Source organism: Clupea harengus, chromosome 7 (assembly GCF_900700415.2).
Source record: "Clupea harengus chromosome 7, Ch_v2.0.2, whole genome shotgun sequence".
NCBI lineage: Eukaryota > Metazoa > Chordata > Actinopteri > Clupeiformes > Clupeidae > Clupea > Clupea harengus.
This window is the reverse complement of record NC_045158.1, coordinates 15,299,023-15,315,294: the sequence shown is the minus strand read 5'-3', so window position 1 is coordinate 15,315,294 and position 16,272 is coordinate 15,299,023.

The window sequence follows — 16,272 nt, the reverse complement described above, 5'->3', positions numbered from 1 at the left end:
CATGGGTTCTATACATTTAGATATACATTTTTTTCTATTAATGAAATTCAAATGTAACAGTTGAAAATAGAAAAGAATGGAAATGACAATACATTTAAAGAAATGAAAAATGATGAAAAACGAGAATCGAGAAACGACTGCAAATGTTGTTTGTTGATGTTATTCCAAATTGGCCAGGTCAACAATACACAATACACTCTCTCTCTGTCTCACATACACACACAGTTGGATCAAATTTGAACAGCAATGTAGGATCATAAGACGTCAGAATCTAAACATTTTTGTGGCAAAATAACAGAATACAAAAATCTTATTAATGCAGCACTATTTATTTCACAATTGAAGCAGACAGTTGCAGAAAATTGTAACATCAATAAAAAGTAAACTCGTGTTTGATCAGTTAAATACAATTTATATTTATTAAAACATGTTTACCACCACATGCACACACACACACACATACACACACACCAGGCTATACACACACATGTGCACAAAAATAGGGAGTAAATTCCCAGGCATATACGACCTATACACACACACACACACCACATGTAGACAATAAAACAGAGCATGATGATTAGTAGGAAATTTAACTGAAGATATAATGGCCATATTATTTTTCTCTCCAATCCAATTCATCTGTGTTTGCCTTTGTAATTGAATTTCACAAAACATGGAATCCAAACAGCCTGCACACATGTTCTCTGCCAATTAATATTCTGCTAGATGCTCATTGACTTGCAGTCCCCGCTGGTTATGCAAATTCCTAGCTTCAACGTTTGGAAATGGAAAATAAAGATGCATCTTTGTGCTTGTATGTGTATACATGAGCATGCCCACGTGCCTTTTTCTGCAAACTGTCAGTTCTGTCAAATTCACACTGAATTTGCAGTGCTGTGACTACAAAATCCGATACTTTTAGAATCTAACAGAGTTAGATTATTTTTGTAGCCAACATTAAAAACATCTTAACCATCCAGTGAGAAATGCATCATAGTCATCCAAGGATGTGAATGCAGATGGATTTGATGCAATTTTCTCACAGTTTATTTTGTGGCACAAAAACAAATGTTGACATTTTATGGAGAAGTTTTGGAAATTATTTGTTCCCATTAATGATTAAATATAGTATTTATATGTATTTATATACACAGTGTGTGGGAAATTTCTTTCCCTGCTAAAAAATCACTTGAAGTTGAGAGAAAGTATCCACATGTACACTGTGACTACTGCAGTGGATATATAAATAGTAACTGAATTCCATAAAGACTTGCAGTATTTGCACATCACCCAATGAAAGGTATTTCAGCCAGGCAATGGCACTCTTCCCACGATCCCTCACTCCTCAGCCAGGCCTTGACCCACCGGAGCACAGAGCACAGAGCAGTGATGGTGTGGCATCAGCGAGGTCCAGTACTCGACCAGATGATGATGATGATGATGTGGGCCTCAGAATTAAAAGAGCTATTGGCTCCGAGAGGGGGCTAACCCAATTTGGCTAAGTTGATTTTGTCCGGCTGAGAGAGAAAGAGAGAGAGAGAGAGAGAAACTGGGCAGCCAGCCAGCTAGCCAGGCATGCATCTCCCACATTCATTAAGCTGCACTAATGCAGATGGCCCATGCCAAAGGTTCATCATTATCATTATGTAAAACATGGTTAGGGCCAGACGTAGCTGGTGCCTTCATCCGTTAATATGTGTCTCAGCGCTCGGCCACAGGCAGCCAGTGCATATGATAGCTGTTTATTGACAAGGTATTTTGAGTGCTGCTGCTAGAGAAAGTTATGCAATTGGGACTTTTAAGGCAGCCTTAAATGGATGCATTCCATTGTGCTCAAAACAGACTCCAAGGTCAGTGATGGTGCTTATTAGTACATAGAAAGCACTTGAAAGAGGGCTGGAGCTCATGTTTGCAGAGGTGAGAGGATGTTTGGCATTCATGCAAGAATTGGAAATGGACGAACTATCGGTTGGGGAATGCGTGCAGTTAAAAACTGACTTGGTGGAAAATGCATGACCATGAGGGAAGCTTTTATCTTGATGAGAGTGCAATGCGAGGCTTTCCATATTTTTCCTGGTTTCTTAACATTCTTTCCCCTTAAATTACACTGTTTGCTTTTTGCCATTTTATTTTTTCATTCTTGTTCCTATCCCCCCGAAGACCATTGACTTCAGAGCGGATGGTGAAGTATGCTCAACAATTCCCCTTGAAGTTGTTAAAGACAAAGCCTTCAGAGGTACCTAACCTTGGTGTCATGTGACACACATGAAAGAGTGTTAGCGTGCCGTTGTAGCGGTCCCCGTAGAGATCCTTCTCATTATAGACCCAACTCCAAGTCCTCGTCCTAATGAGCTGCACTCCAACTGCTCCGTCTCCTCTGAAGAAACTACTCAAAGGCCTAACGGCACAACACCACTGCATAATAATGATCATCATAATGATGACAACAGGGAGAGTAAACAAACAATACAGTACCATGTAATAGGAATCTTGAAGAACATCCCCCCTCTCTCGTTGTGCTAACATCAGTGTCTTCATGCTGTGTGTGTGTGTGTGTGTGTGTGTGTGTGTGTGTGTGTGGTGGTGGGTGGGAAGAGGTGTCTAATCACATCCATGACGAGGGGGTGAGGACAGGGAGGAGATGCACCAAAACCCCTTCATGATGCCTCCAGCAAGATGGTGAAACCCGATGGTTGTGCTTCCCTGCTGGGCCATAATCTGCTCTCTCACTCCAGGGGGTGCTGACCCCTCACTGGGCACCGCGTCCTCTTTAGGGCACACACACACACAGAGAGAAAGGACTGGACGGATTAGTTAGGGTAGCAGGGACCACGTGGATCCTCCCTAACCCCAGTCAGGTGGTGACCTTTCGGGAACCTCGCTCCTTCTCAGAAAGCCTCTGAAGGGGCCAGGTGGAGCTTCAGCTTCACATCCAGCATGCTTTGTGGTGGACGTGCGTATGTATGTGTGTGTGTGTGGGGGGGGGGGGGGGGGGGGGGCAAGGACAAGGGGTGTATAGAGGCACCTCCAGCTCATCCTGATCCATTTGATCAGGGCCCCTTACAGGCGCTAGGTGAGAGGAAAGGTCACAGAGGTCACCTGAGGCGTGCTGACATGCAACAAAGGGAGCCCCCTAAAAATCACCTGTCACTCTCCTGCTCACATGAAAGTCTAAAGAAGAGGCTCCCCGCCCAGTAAAGCTGCTCATGAATAGTCTTACAGGGGCGATCTGACCCCCCTAGCCCACCCCCCCAGAAACTCCGCTCTGCCCTCGAAATCTTAATTCTCAGAGTCTGACTCCGACTCAGTCCCTTGGCTTGGCAGGGGGGCTTCTCTGTGTTAAATCTATAATCAGGTCAGGTTGCATCCATCCAAAAGGGCACCTCTGTGTTTCCCCACTGAGATGTATGGCTAATTACAAGCTCATGATATTATAATGCAAAAAAACTCACAAATATCAGAAAAGAATGCAGTGCTTGAAAATTGCGTCAAGCTGCCAAGTAAAATACTTGGATGAATGGTGACACACTGACATTAAATGCCACGAACCACAGAATCAAATACATGTATATCCTCATGAAGGATGCTCTGCAAACATGACAGTTAAGGCCAATAAGGGTCAGTGACATTGCCACACTATGCTAATCGCCATTTAGTTATAGCCAATCTTGTCAAAAAATGACATGTTTTATTTAGAAACAGGGGAAAGCAAAGGAGAAAAATGAAAGAGAAGGCTCCTTCTTCTCTGTCGGTCCTCCAGCAGGTTGTTTCTTCCGCCCAGGTGTCTTTGAGGACATGAGGACGTGAGAACCTCCCACGGCCCTCCTGCGTCTCCTCCTGCCATGCCAGTGGGTTGAGGAGGCTTGCCCACTGGGGCCCCTGTGTTTGGCCTTAATCCTCTGTCTAATAAGTTCATAGTGGGGCCATATGCTCCAGCGCAGTGGTGATGGAGGAGGTGCTGGCCCATGCTACTTACACCGGCCTGCCCATTTCTCAGGTACCTCCCCTGCAGACTGGGCCTTTGTTCCGCCGGATCAGTGCACTCCACGCGGTGAATGGCCTGAATTGATTAGCCCGCACCGTATAATTGCCAGCAAATCCCACCGAATCATTTCCCATCCATTTGAAAAGGACAATGTTCGTTTTCTTTCTCTCCTTTCTCTCCTTTTTTTCTTCTTCTACGCCCCACCCCTCCTTCTCTTTTCATGCCACTTGGGGTTTTTCTCTCCACCACCACCCCTATCCTTCCCCCCTTCCCCCCAACTACCATCCCCTGCTTACCAGCACCTCTGTGAGAGAAGAGGAGAGGGAGAGGAGAGGGGGAAAAAATCCCTCTCTTGCTGTTGCCCACCTCCCCCTGCACTGCCGCCTCCTGGCAAGCTGGCCACGGATGAAAGCGGATGGCGGGTGGACGTGTTCTAATCTGTCACCCCAGAGTGTGAGCGGCGGCCTGGCTGGAACACTTACCTGCCTGCACACAGTCAGCACCGGGGCAGTGAGAGTGGGGGGGGAGAGAGAGAGAGAGAGAGAGAAAGAGAGAGAGAGAAAGGGAGTAGGGAGTAGGGGAGGAAAGGATAAACTGTGAAAAGAGCTCTAGTGTGGGTCCTGCAGTGATGGCGAGGGGAGACACAAGGCCACTAGGCACCGGCTCTGCCTGCTCCTGCAGATCTCAGCAGTCACTGTGACTCAAGCCTGGGTTCTGCTGTCAGGCCTCAGTTGAATGATATCTCCCTCAGTTCACTTACTCTGGGAAGGTTTGTGATGAGGTGAGATGCAGAAGAACCATCACTGACCGTAGCCATAAATGTTTCCCTCAGATATTTTTCATTTCTGTTTTTTGATAAAGCACACATTTACTTACATTACAGAGAAGGTTTTTTGCAATTTTCATTGCACACATGCTTCCTTGGAATCAAACCTCAGGCCTTGGCTTCATTTCGTGATCTTATTGCTAGTTAAATATGTGAACATCAACACCATCAATATACCTTACTTTTCAAGCGAGGTCATTGGAGAGTATTGATTCAGTGAAAAGGTCCTATCCTCCCCAAACTCATCAAACTTAAACTGAGTTATTACAGCCTTTCTAGAGCAAAGGTATGGGACCCTTTTATATGAAGTTCTGTCCTCATTTCAGAGGATCTCAAAATATCATACCTTTGGGTTTTTTATTCCTGGGGCCCATACTTTTCTATCAGATTTTAAAGCTGTTAAAATTAGCTGTGTCAGGGAGTGCTACAGATCACTCTTCCCATGGCAATAACTGACAACTGTTGGTCCATCATTATTTTATACTTCATACCAGGGTCATTACTTTATTTGGATTCCAACCACAGAAGAAGCACTTATAGAAGCAATTTAATGTATTAAAATAGCTTCTGTTGCTAGGTTTGTGAAAAGTTAACTTTGTAATTTCCTTCATTCAGTGGCAAAAGGGTCATAAAATGCTTTTCAAAAAAGCTTTGCAAAGAACTATGTCATCAGTGGGAGTTGTGAGAAATGTTCTGTGGAACACAATAATGTATTGACAATCACTCATTACAAGGTTGTTCTAATTATATGGCTCTTGATCATGGCATGGGTGCTATACCTGTTGCCTGGAAGAGTAGGTTTTCTCTCATGGTCTGCTGCGATGTGCTATTATTCCAGATCGTTCCATCACCGTTAAATAAATGAGGGGCATAATCTGTACCAATGAGAGTCATCAAGGTCCTCAGCAAAAAAGGACGTTTTAAAGTTTTGTACATGGAGGGATGTTCCTTTTACATTGTGCCCCTTCAATTTCTATATTCCGAGCTAATTCACACTGATGAATTCACCTCACAATGATGAATACATCTGTGTTTGCTTGGAGTTCACCGTGCCACTCTCGAAACTCAAGGTTCTGCATTCTCCATGCTGCCAGACTTTTAAGCATCTCCAGGACACACTGGATGACCCAGGCACTCACTCCAGCATAGCGCTCTTAGAGCCTCAACACTCACTCTTCACAGGGCTTGGCGCCTACCCTGGCTAACAGCATTAAAGGCCTACTGCTTGGCGGTCTGACTTCCCCTCTTTTATGACAGAAGAGCTTCTGTATGTCTTGCAGAGTGCATGAGGGAACATTTGTTAGCCTTGATCAATGTTCATTCCGGAGTGTTGGACAGTGAGACATCTTGGACATTTACACTCTCGTCTCTCTTGCCACCTGGTCCCTCTGTGGAAGAGAGATAATGGAGACCAAACAAACAATGAAACTCATGAACTAACTAGCTAAACGTGTAATATAGACATTTCCATTGGAATACATTTGACCCTGATCATTTTTTTTGGTGTTTTTGTTTTCCTCCCAAAACACTTAATTAAAAGGTCCCAAACCGCTTCCCAATTCTAATCATGTTTTCACACATCTGCAGGAATAATGGAGGGTAAAGGTTCTTCCCGTCTCTGAGACACGAGGAGTGTAGTCCTGTTTCTTCTCTGTTTTATAGAGATGCGAGCAGTTGTTCTCTCTCTTCTCAAAAAAACTAAGGTGGCTAATATACTCACTGTCCCAGATTGTAATTGGTACAAATATACTTGTTCACCAGCAACGGATTGTGTGCAGTTGTTCTAACTGAAAGAACAGGGTATATTTGGAAGAGATACCAAAGGAACGTGTGAGGCTAGGAGCTGTACGTGACAAATCAACCATTTATTTTAGCAGTTCAACAACGACACCACAAACTCCATCTTCTAGACTTGTTCCATCAGCTAATATTTGCTTCACCACTGTTGTACGTCTTGCAGCCTATTACATATTACATATTCAGTGAGGGGATCTGAATTTTGTTAAATGTTCATGCTCCATTCCCTTTGTGGAATGCACACAGAATAGATGGGAACCAGCGTCAGTAGACATCTTCTGGATGTTTTCCATCCATTAAAGAATACATCCACATCGATTACCTTTATTCAAATGGTGGCATATGATGGAATATTCACAGTTAAGAATAAAGACCAAAGGGGCATTTTAGGGATGTCAAATAACACAAATCATATGTTCCTCTGTGCCAAATTCACTTTATGAAATCCATGCCTGTGCTCTAGTTATCGTTTTGCACTTTGACCTCACCCCATGACATGCTCTCTGGTGGCTTGGGCCCTCTGACCTTGGGATGATTGATTTGATGTGGAGAAATCAAAGCACTATCAACCCTCAGTGGATCCCCCCTCTCACAAAGCACTGGCTTTGGAAGGAACCTGAGTAGAGAGGCACATCAATGAGGCTTGATTTTTTTTGTATGTTGTCGAATTCCAGTGGTTGCTTTGTTAATGGCATTTCTCTCTGAAGTTCCCAGAACTGTGAGGCATTATTTGATGGTGGATTGATCCATGGCAATTTACATTTAATGATTTCAATGTAAATGATCTGCACATTATTGAGAGATGTCTTTCGTCGGTACAGAGAGCATGATGCAGACACACAATCTCGTTTTCAAAAAGCATTACTGGCTGTGGAGGGACTGGTAATTGGTGTGGCTTCATGATGAGTTCGCTTATTTGGTGATGTGCATTTAAGTCAGAGACATAGTTTATAGGGTCAATCCTAGAATGAACATATTTGACCAGGGAATGCAATTATGCAAAAAGGACAGTAAACATCAGATTATACATTCTCTGCAGGCATGGTTCTATATGATCACTTTGAGGGATGTTATTATATTCAGAGACGCCAATGACTATAGCATTGAGTCAGAAACGATGTAGATGTGAATAGCTATGACGCTGAAGATATGCACAAAAATATATCGTGCATATTTTTCCCACACTAAAGCCATTACATATGACCATCACTGTTTAAATAATGTTTAAAAGTAATAGCCTGATATATAACATCCAGTTCTGATATAAATCCTAATTTTATGATTAGCCCGCAATTAAGCAAGCTTATTATTCATTTAGCATGCATTACAGTACCTTTAAGATAAATGGAATGATGACTTGATTACTAGATTTTCCCTGTATATATAATATATATATATATAACTGGTTATTGCACCCACAATATGTTGTGTGATCTGATGGATATACTGTATTTTGGTTCTGTTTTGGGAAAGTTGGAAATTAAATGGTTCACGGCAGAATAAGTTACTGTACTGTGATGCTGTATTAATTTCATTTACGTGTCTGTGCATTGATCATGAGCCTTTTTATATTCAGCAACACATTATAAATGACCTTGAACTTGAAGGTATGGTCAGTATGAAACCTGAACCAGGAAAAAACATACTATGTGGCAAACATTTTAGTTTGTATATTTTTGAGTGCACTCTATTACCAACACTATTCCAGACGTGTGTTACCTGCACCATTACAAACATCAGGAATCACTGCATAAACAAAACGTATTTCTCTGCATCAACTGAGTGAGTCAACGAGCAGATTTGTTGTGCGGGTCATCATCGCTGCCCTGCTTTAGCCCACACTTCATGATCTCTCTTGAGTCAAACGGACAAACGATCCCACTGGGACCTCTCTGAGGAGAGGGGTCAGAGCTTCAGGGAAGCACAGGTCGCGACCTCACCACGTCGCCTCGGCACCCGCCAACCACCCCCAATGTCCTCGTGTGCAGATGAGTTTACTGATAGGTTGTCTTTTGAGGGCCTTGAGCAAACACTTCTGCCATTGTTTGTCCCGTAGTCCCTGCCCACAACGGCAGCAGCCGACGCTATATTGGGATGACCTCCACTCCCTGGCCAGTTCCCACGTGCCGAGACCACTGGTGTGACAACTGATCCAGCTTTTAGCACTTGGCTTGGGGTCAAGGTCCCTGTCTGGCCCAGCCTTGGCAACCACTGCACGAAGCACAGTTTAATGGTCTCTCTATCTCTCCATTAACTGCCCACAGTCCTGCTGGCAATTAGGGAGGGATGCTAAATGACTGTAAATAATAAATAATCACAGCCTGTCTGTGCATACTGATATAACCTGGCCTTTTACCATTATGAGCACAATTCATTTGGTTTTGTTGTTTTAATGTGGCACTTACCACTTCCAGTAATTATTCTTCATATGGGCACAGGATTGTTTTTCCTTTTTTGTCAATATTAAAACATGCTTTTAGGTTGGAATTGTGTTTGCCCATTATAATTTATTACCGTTGATCATAACAAATCATATCTGTTTTGATGGACTGTTGACATATCTGGAAGCATTCATTTATTCATTCATTTTAACAACAATGTAGCACAAGCCTACTTTTCCCTCACTTCGATGGGCACGCTTCAACAAAATGGAGTCATCTTGCATCTTTATAGGATTTCCACTGAGGTTCAAATGTGCACATTACAGAGCAGCAGTGTGTTGGAGCCCATAAAATGTCCAGTATTTACCCTCTATTAAGTCCCATGACACATCAGACCCTCTAATCCACATTAAGGGTCAACATGTACAAGCCTGAAGGTCAAAGGTCACGAGGGAAGTGACCACTGCATCGTACAGCCAGCCCCCCCCCCCCCCCTTCACCCAAAATCCCAATTCCCCAAACTGAATCTCAGCCTAGTTCACCCGGTCATCTGCTGACCCTGGCCGTCCCACAACACATTGAGGCCAGTCAAGTCATGATGAGGGGGCATCACCCGAGGTCAAAGGTTAAATGACCAGGACTGTTTACAAGAGCATTCAATTCTTTGTGCTATGGCACTCCTTGCCAGTAAAGGACTCAATTAGATAGCCCTCAAGGTTGTTATTTTTAACAAGATAGCAAGAAAACAATACAGTGCGTTGTGGTATTTCTTCAGAAATTTGTAATACAGAGACAACTGTAATATCTGAGAACAGATTTCAGAACAGTTGATGGACGTGACTATCACACACATATATCATTCTTAGATCAATGAAATATATAACATGAAATGGTCAAGATACTGAATGTTTTAAATTAGATTTTGTCCTGTACTTATGAGCAACACAAGCTTTGATAGGAGATATTGCACAGAATTGGCATTATTCAAATTAATGACGATCTGAAACCTGCAGTGAATGTTGTGTTTTCACCACAAACCATTTCCCTCTTTTTCTCAGAGATAAACCCCGTCGTCTCACTTCGCCATTTAACAGCCGTGTTCATCTCACCAATTTCCTGTGAGGAGACAAAGCAAGATTACCCTTTCCTTATTAGCCATTTTTTATCCGTTCATAATTTCAAGCGCCTGCCCGCCTGTGAGAACCCACAGTTAAACAAGGGTGAAAATTGGGACTCTTGTGTTAAGCTTTCAAGGCTGATTACCCTTGTCCGGCGGGTACACATGTCCAGTGCGTGTCTGGAGTGACACCGGTCTCTGCGCCAACACCATTCTTCACGGCCTATGAATACCATTAATGAGCGATGGCTTTTTTGTTTTCGCGGGGGGTTGGGGCTCGAGGGATGACTCCCGGGGGCCACCATCTAACCCGGAGGAGTCGGGGGAGCTGTCTGACGTTCTTTTCCCACGTCCCTCCAGCCCATTGTCCCACCGAGGCCACAAAGGAAAGGCCCTATTAGTGTTTGACCCGCGGAGTTAGGTGGGGAGTGATTGGCAGGGGCTGGAGGGGGTGTCTGTCCGTCTGGGGAGAGAGGAACGGCTGAATGGGGTTCCATGAGAATATATCACCCCACCCCCCACCCCCCCTCAAACACCAACCCCAATGCGAGGGAGTGGTTGAGCTGGACAGGGACAGCATGTGGTCATTTTCCAGCTTGCTGCTTCTCAAAAGGGTGCTGGAGCAATAGAGAGTTCGGGAGGGAAAGGCTGTGTGACTGTTTGTGTGTGTTGATGGTGTGTGTGTAGGTGCGCATGTGTGTGTGTGTGTGTGTGTGTGTGTGTGTGTGTGTGTGTGTGTGTGTGTGTGTGTGTGTGTGTGTGTGTGTGTGTGTGTGTGTGTGTGTGTGTGTGTGTGTGTGTGTGTGTGTGTGTGTGTGTGTGTGTGTGTGTGTGTGTGTGTGTGTGTGTGTGTGTGTGTGTGTGTGTGTGTGTGTGTGTGTATCTATGGCTCTAAGAATAACTGTTGGTGCGGGAGCTCTGGGGTGAGTTCACTGCAGTGGTGATGTCATCGCTCACAGAGGTCTTGATCGCGATTGGTCCAGGTATGTCTTTGACTGGTCAGCTGCACTGAATGAGATTGGTAAAGAAATCTGTCCTTTGTCATCTTAAATGTTGAAACTGGGATAAATATAGCTATGCAATCACTCAAAACACCTCACATATCTATGCATGAAGGGAAAACTGTTATAATCTATCAGGAATAATACAACTTTTATTCATGGTGTTGTAATTTTAATGCGCTCTGCCATTCCCTAGTCATATCTACCACAGAAGTATTGCTCAGCACACATTTTCTGTCAAGTGTGTCTCGGCATGTAATTCGACACCTATAATAAAGTATTAATGAATATCATGAAATAACTATCTAGAGCACTTGAAAAGATTTCTGCTATGTGCCCTGTCAGAATAGAGAGGATGCATAAAATTGGGCCTTTTTTGTTTAATGACCTTGGCTCCCCTCCAATGCCTATGAAAGGCACTTCAGAGAGCAGAGAGGTGTAGTGTGTGTGTGTGTGTGTGTGTGTGTGTGTGTGTGTGTGTGTGTGTGTGTGTGTGTGTGTGTGTGTGTGTGTGTGTGTGTGAATCAGGTCTCGAGGCTGAGGCAGACACTCTGGAGAAACTCTTCGTTTTCAGAGAGAGAAGGGGAGAGAGAGAGAGAGAGAGAGAGAGAGAGAGAGAGAGAGGAGGGAGCGATCGGCTTCCATGTTTATAAAGGTGGGCTCATCAAGTGCCAGATTGACCATACCTGCACATATGGACTTGACTAACTGACTTATTACTCTTGAGTCCCCCTGAAGCAGAGGGGCCTTCGCCGCATATCATCAGGGATGCCCAGCTTTCCACGGTGCCGAGACATCTGATTGGATTCAATTTGGCATTCCTTTCACAAGATGTCAGTGGTTACCACTCATATAACTCAAAAGTTCACAAATGTACCACCTGAAATAGAAATTATGTGGATGTTCAGTATTTGGGTATTTAGTGGTAGTTGGGAAAGGCTACATAATTAATGTCTAATTTTCATCCTTAATTTCTGTGCTCTTGTATCAGTTGGTTGCAAAGAATGTGCTAAATAAGTAATGGACACATTTTAATGATTGCCTTCTAGGCACTTAAAAAAAAAAAGATTGGCATGACTATAATTTCTATGTGACACAATTTTTCACTACTGTTGTAAGTACAATGTAACAACAATATAATTACCTGTATATTATCTAAACACTAAAATTCAATTTGATGATAAAGTTTACAGTTGCCAAGCTAAAGAGCTTGACCTTACACAACCCCTGTCCAAAAGGACCTTGGCACAAGGAAAATACCATTCCAAAATAGGTCTCATAACTCAATAACACCTCAATTGCAACACTTTATTTGGTCCGTTGATGGTGAAAACCAGCCTATATGTGGGCTTAGTCTGCATGTATGAGGAGAAGAAACAACAAGAATTGCATGTGATCATTATGGGACAGAAGAGAGTCCCATGGCTTAAATAGAAATAATCACCAAGTGGCAACAAACTGAAGTAATACTCAAAGGTAACACATTTACAAAAGCTATTTTGTGAAGAAAGAAACATAATTGTAAACATGTCATTAAGGAACGTATAAGGAAACAATATGAATTTAGTCTGAATAAATATCTGCATGACCTAGAATTCCATGTAAGAAATTATATTTGTCCATTAGAACTTTCAGTTCCACTGCTGTTGGTCAGGTGCATTTGCAGAGGATGTGGGAATGCTATCTCTTGCACTGTTGCAATGTGGCCATTTTCTGACAAAGCCCCCATTTTACTCAATCTACCTGCCTGTGTCCAGAGACTGATTCTCCCTTCGGTAGGAAGCCATTTCCAACTCAGTTCATCATCTCTCCCTCCCTCTCTTTCTCTCTCTCTCCCATCCCATCCCATCCCTCCCTCTCTCCCTCTCTCTCTCTCTTTCACTGACTCTCTCCAGAGCAAGGGCATCTAAAGGGAGAGATTTATATGCATCCCTTCAGAGTGATGACAGGGTAAATATTCATACAGACACCCAAGGTTCCCCTCGCCATTACAAGCGCGTTTGGGTGTTTGCCCGCTGGTTAAAGTGTTAAGGGGGGAATTGTTTGGTGAGATGAATGGGGGCCAATGTGCTGAAGGACGCCATGAGACTTCTGCAAACAAAAAGCATGCCCCCTGATTGGCTTGGCACAATCAGCCAGGGCCCAGGAAATGGAGGCTGGCAATCGCCCCGGTCAATTACAGCAATTTGGCTCTGACCAATGTCAGATCACACTCATCTTCACGGCGCTTTATTTGGACTCAATATAGGAGTCTTGTCTTTATGCTGCAGGAGAGATAGAGAAAGAGAGAGAGAGAAAGAGAGAGATAGAGAGAAAGAGAGAGAGAGAGAGAGAGAGAGAGAGAGAGAGAGAGAGAGAGAGAGAGAGAGAGTGAGAGAGACAGAAGGAGAGGACAGTCAATATTCATTGCCGTAATAGCTTATCAGTCTGTGCCTTTTCCTGGTGGCTTTTTGAAGACTGCGGGGACTGGGTTTCTTTGATGTGCATTCTTTGTCAATATCTCCATCATAAACCTGTATGTATGTGCGTGTGTGTGTGTGTGTGTGTGTGTGTGTGTGTGTGTGTGTGTGTGTGTGTGCGTGTATGTGCGTGTGTGTGTGTATATGTAGGTATGTGTATGAGGGGAGGGAGGGGTTGGTAAGAGAGAGAGAGAGAGAGAGAGAAAGAGGGAGAATGCATAGAGTTTGTGACGTTTCTATTTTTCATTTATTCAATCCAACCTCAAAGCCTTCAGCTAGATTTCCATAAGCCAGGAAGCTTTGTTGCGAGCTTGAACAGACCACTCTGTCTGGGTGTTGATGCTGTTTGCAGATGGCTAGTGAACAATGCAGTGTTTTTCTTCCTTTTCTTTAGTATTGTGCAATGATGATATCCAGGTCTGCACCATCAGTATTTTGAAATATGTCTGAACTTTCTGTCATGCCACAAAATATGCTGTGGCGGATCTGAGCATTTTGTCATTTGTGTCTTGTAGATGTATTGGTACCGTAGTTCTGCAAATCCTTCATAAAAATTACAAATGTTCCTAAGTAACCATAGACTTTACCTTTAAATAGCAATTCTACAGAACAATATTCACCCAGCCATTGTGTGTAGATAGGAGGATAGGCAGGTCATTTAACAGTCAAAACAGACCTTCTGTTTATCTAGTACAAACCTGAAAGCAACACACTTCAGCTTAAAGTGTACCCAGGGTAATTATGGCGTTCCACATATGTGGTGTTTGGTACGGCAAAACTCTGAGGTGAGCAGAAGGTAGGAAAGGAACCCGCCCCATGGGAACCATTCCACATGTGCTCACCCTCCTCAGATGTCCATTATCTGCACTGTCAAATGAGCTCTTGTGTTAATCTAATGCTAACAGAACACTTGAATAGCTTATAAAGCATCTGTGTGTGTAAGCATATCAAAGAAAGGTGATTCACGTTGGAGGGGAAATGCAAACACGTCTGAAATGTCTACATAAGCAGAATTTCTCGACGACAAGCTGTCTGTTGATTGGAGCATAATGGAATTTAGCCTGACCATTGGTCCATAGCCATATGTATTTCCCATCATACTGTGTGAGGGTCCAGACAGACCTACAAAATGCAGTGAATGATTTGAAAGCAACTCTGTGTAATTCCCTCTTTTGGCTTTTCTTCCACACGGAATTTCGTGTCCATTGAGTGTCAGTAGGGGGGGGCACGCATATTAACTCAGAGAGCACCACCGTCTGTTCCTCAGGTTCTGTTTCCAGGTCAGTGGAATGTTTTAGCACCTGTGGAGCACCTCAGGTTCTGGGCGCTGACCCTCAGAAAGGTCTGTTCCTTCTCCGTCTCTTTGTCTCCGGCACCATTGTGCTCTCGGGATAATCGTTCGGGATCTCCGTGCCGTGTTCTGTATGGGCGTTATGTCAGTCTCCCTTTAACAGGGGGTACAGAGAACATTGAGGTTGACTGGAGAAGTCTAGTGTGTTACTTGTCATTTTATTAGCCTTTCAAAGAGGATTATGTAAAGGATATCATCTACTGTATTGACCTGTAGCAGGTAGCAGCCTGAGGTGGTTTGTAACTGAAGTGATGTATTGACTGAGTATTGACCTGGGGCGAAACATTAATAGCAGGGCATTTTTACTTTTCAGTCATGGCGAAACAGAAACGTTTCCTTTTCAAGACTTTGAAGAGCTAGACCAGGCAGATTTCTCTCCCATCTGAGCACAGCTGACCTTTGAAATAAGTCGTTATCGCCTCCTAATTGTTTGTGGAGCGTGCTCACACCTGCAGAGATGTAGGTCAGCTGCCCCAGCTGCCTTTGGCTGTATTATCACTCCAAAAGGACTTCTTGTGAGGTCTGGTGAGGAATGATGACCATTTCTGTGTGGTGCTCTGCGCCTTCACCTACCAATGCCCCCACTAAGGAGAGGAAAACCCTGTAACACACCACTGATGAACAGCCAGGCCGTTGATAGGCCACAGAGGAGATATATTATGAGGAGTGATCACCTTTCTTTGTCATCCCTAAGCCTGCCACCCCTGACCAAATGGAAACTAGCTGTTGCCCACTTGTGTATCTCTCTGACGTGAGGCCTCAGTAAATCCTGATATCAGTACGGGATGACCTTCCACTCAGTGTGAGGTGTGACCATGTATGCAGGCAGTGGAAGAAGGGGTTCTATTCAATTCTACCTTCCTTACCTGAAAAGGCCACCTTGTCTCTTGACATCTATAGATCAGAGTTGAATTGAGTGCTACTAGAGCAAGGCCTTTATAGGTTTTCCACACAAAATTATAAAAAATAATATGTACCATATCTGTAGTAGAAATCAGTGGGGATAAAATCATCTGCTGAGTGAATAACTGTAAATGTAAATAGAGATATATTTCTGCAAGGTAATGTGAAGTATAGACAGTAGTAGACAGTAGCCAAATGTAACGGCACGGATCAGACATGGGAATGAAAGCTGTGCACAGCAATTGTGACATGATTATGTTTGAACAAACTATAATAAAAAACACACATATATGGATGAATAGAGACATCTCTATTGTTATCACTTCGTTACCATACTCAGGGTGCCATTTGTGAAAAAAATGAGTTAAAAAAATATATAATTTGTATTCATGAAAATAAATGACAAACTACAGTGGGTTATATACAGTAGACTATGATCATTTACATTT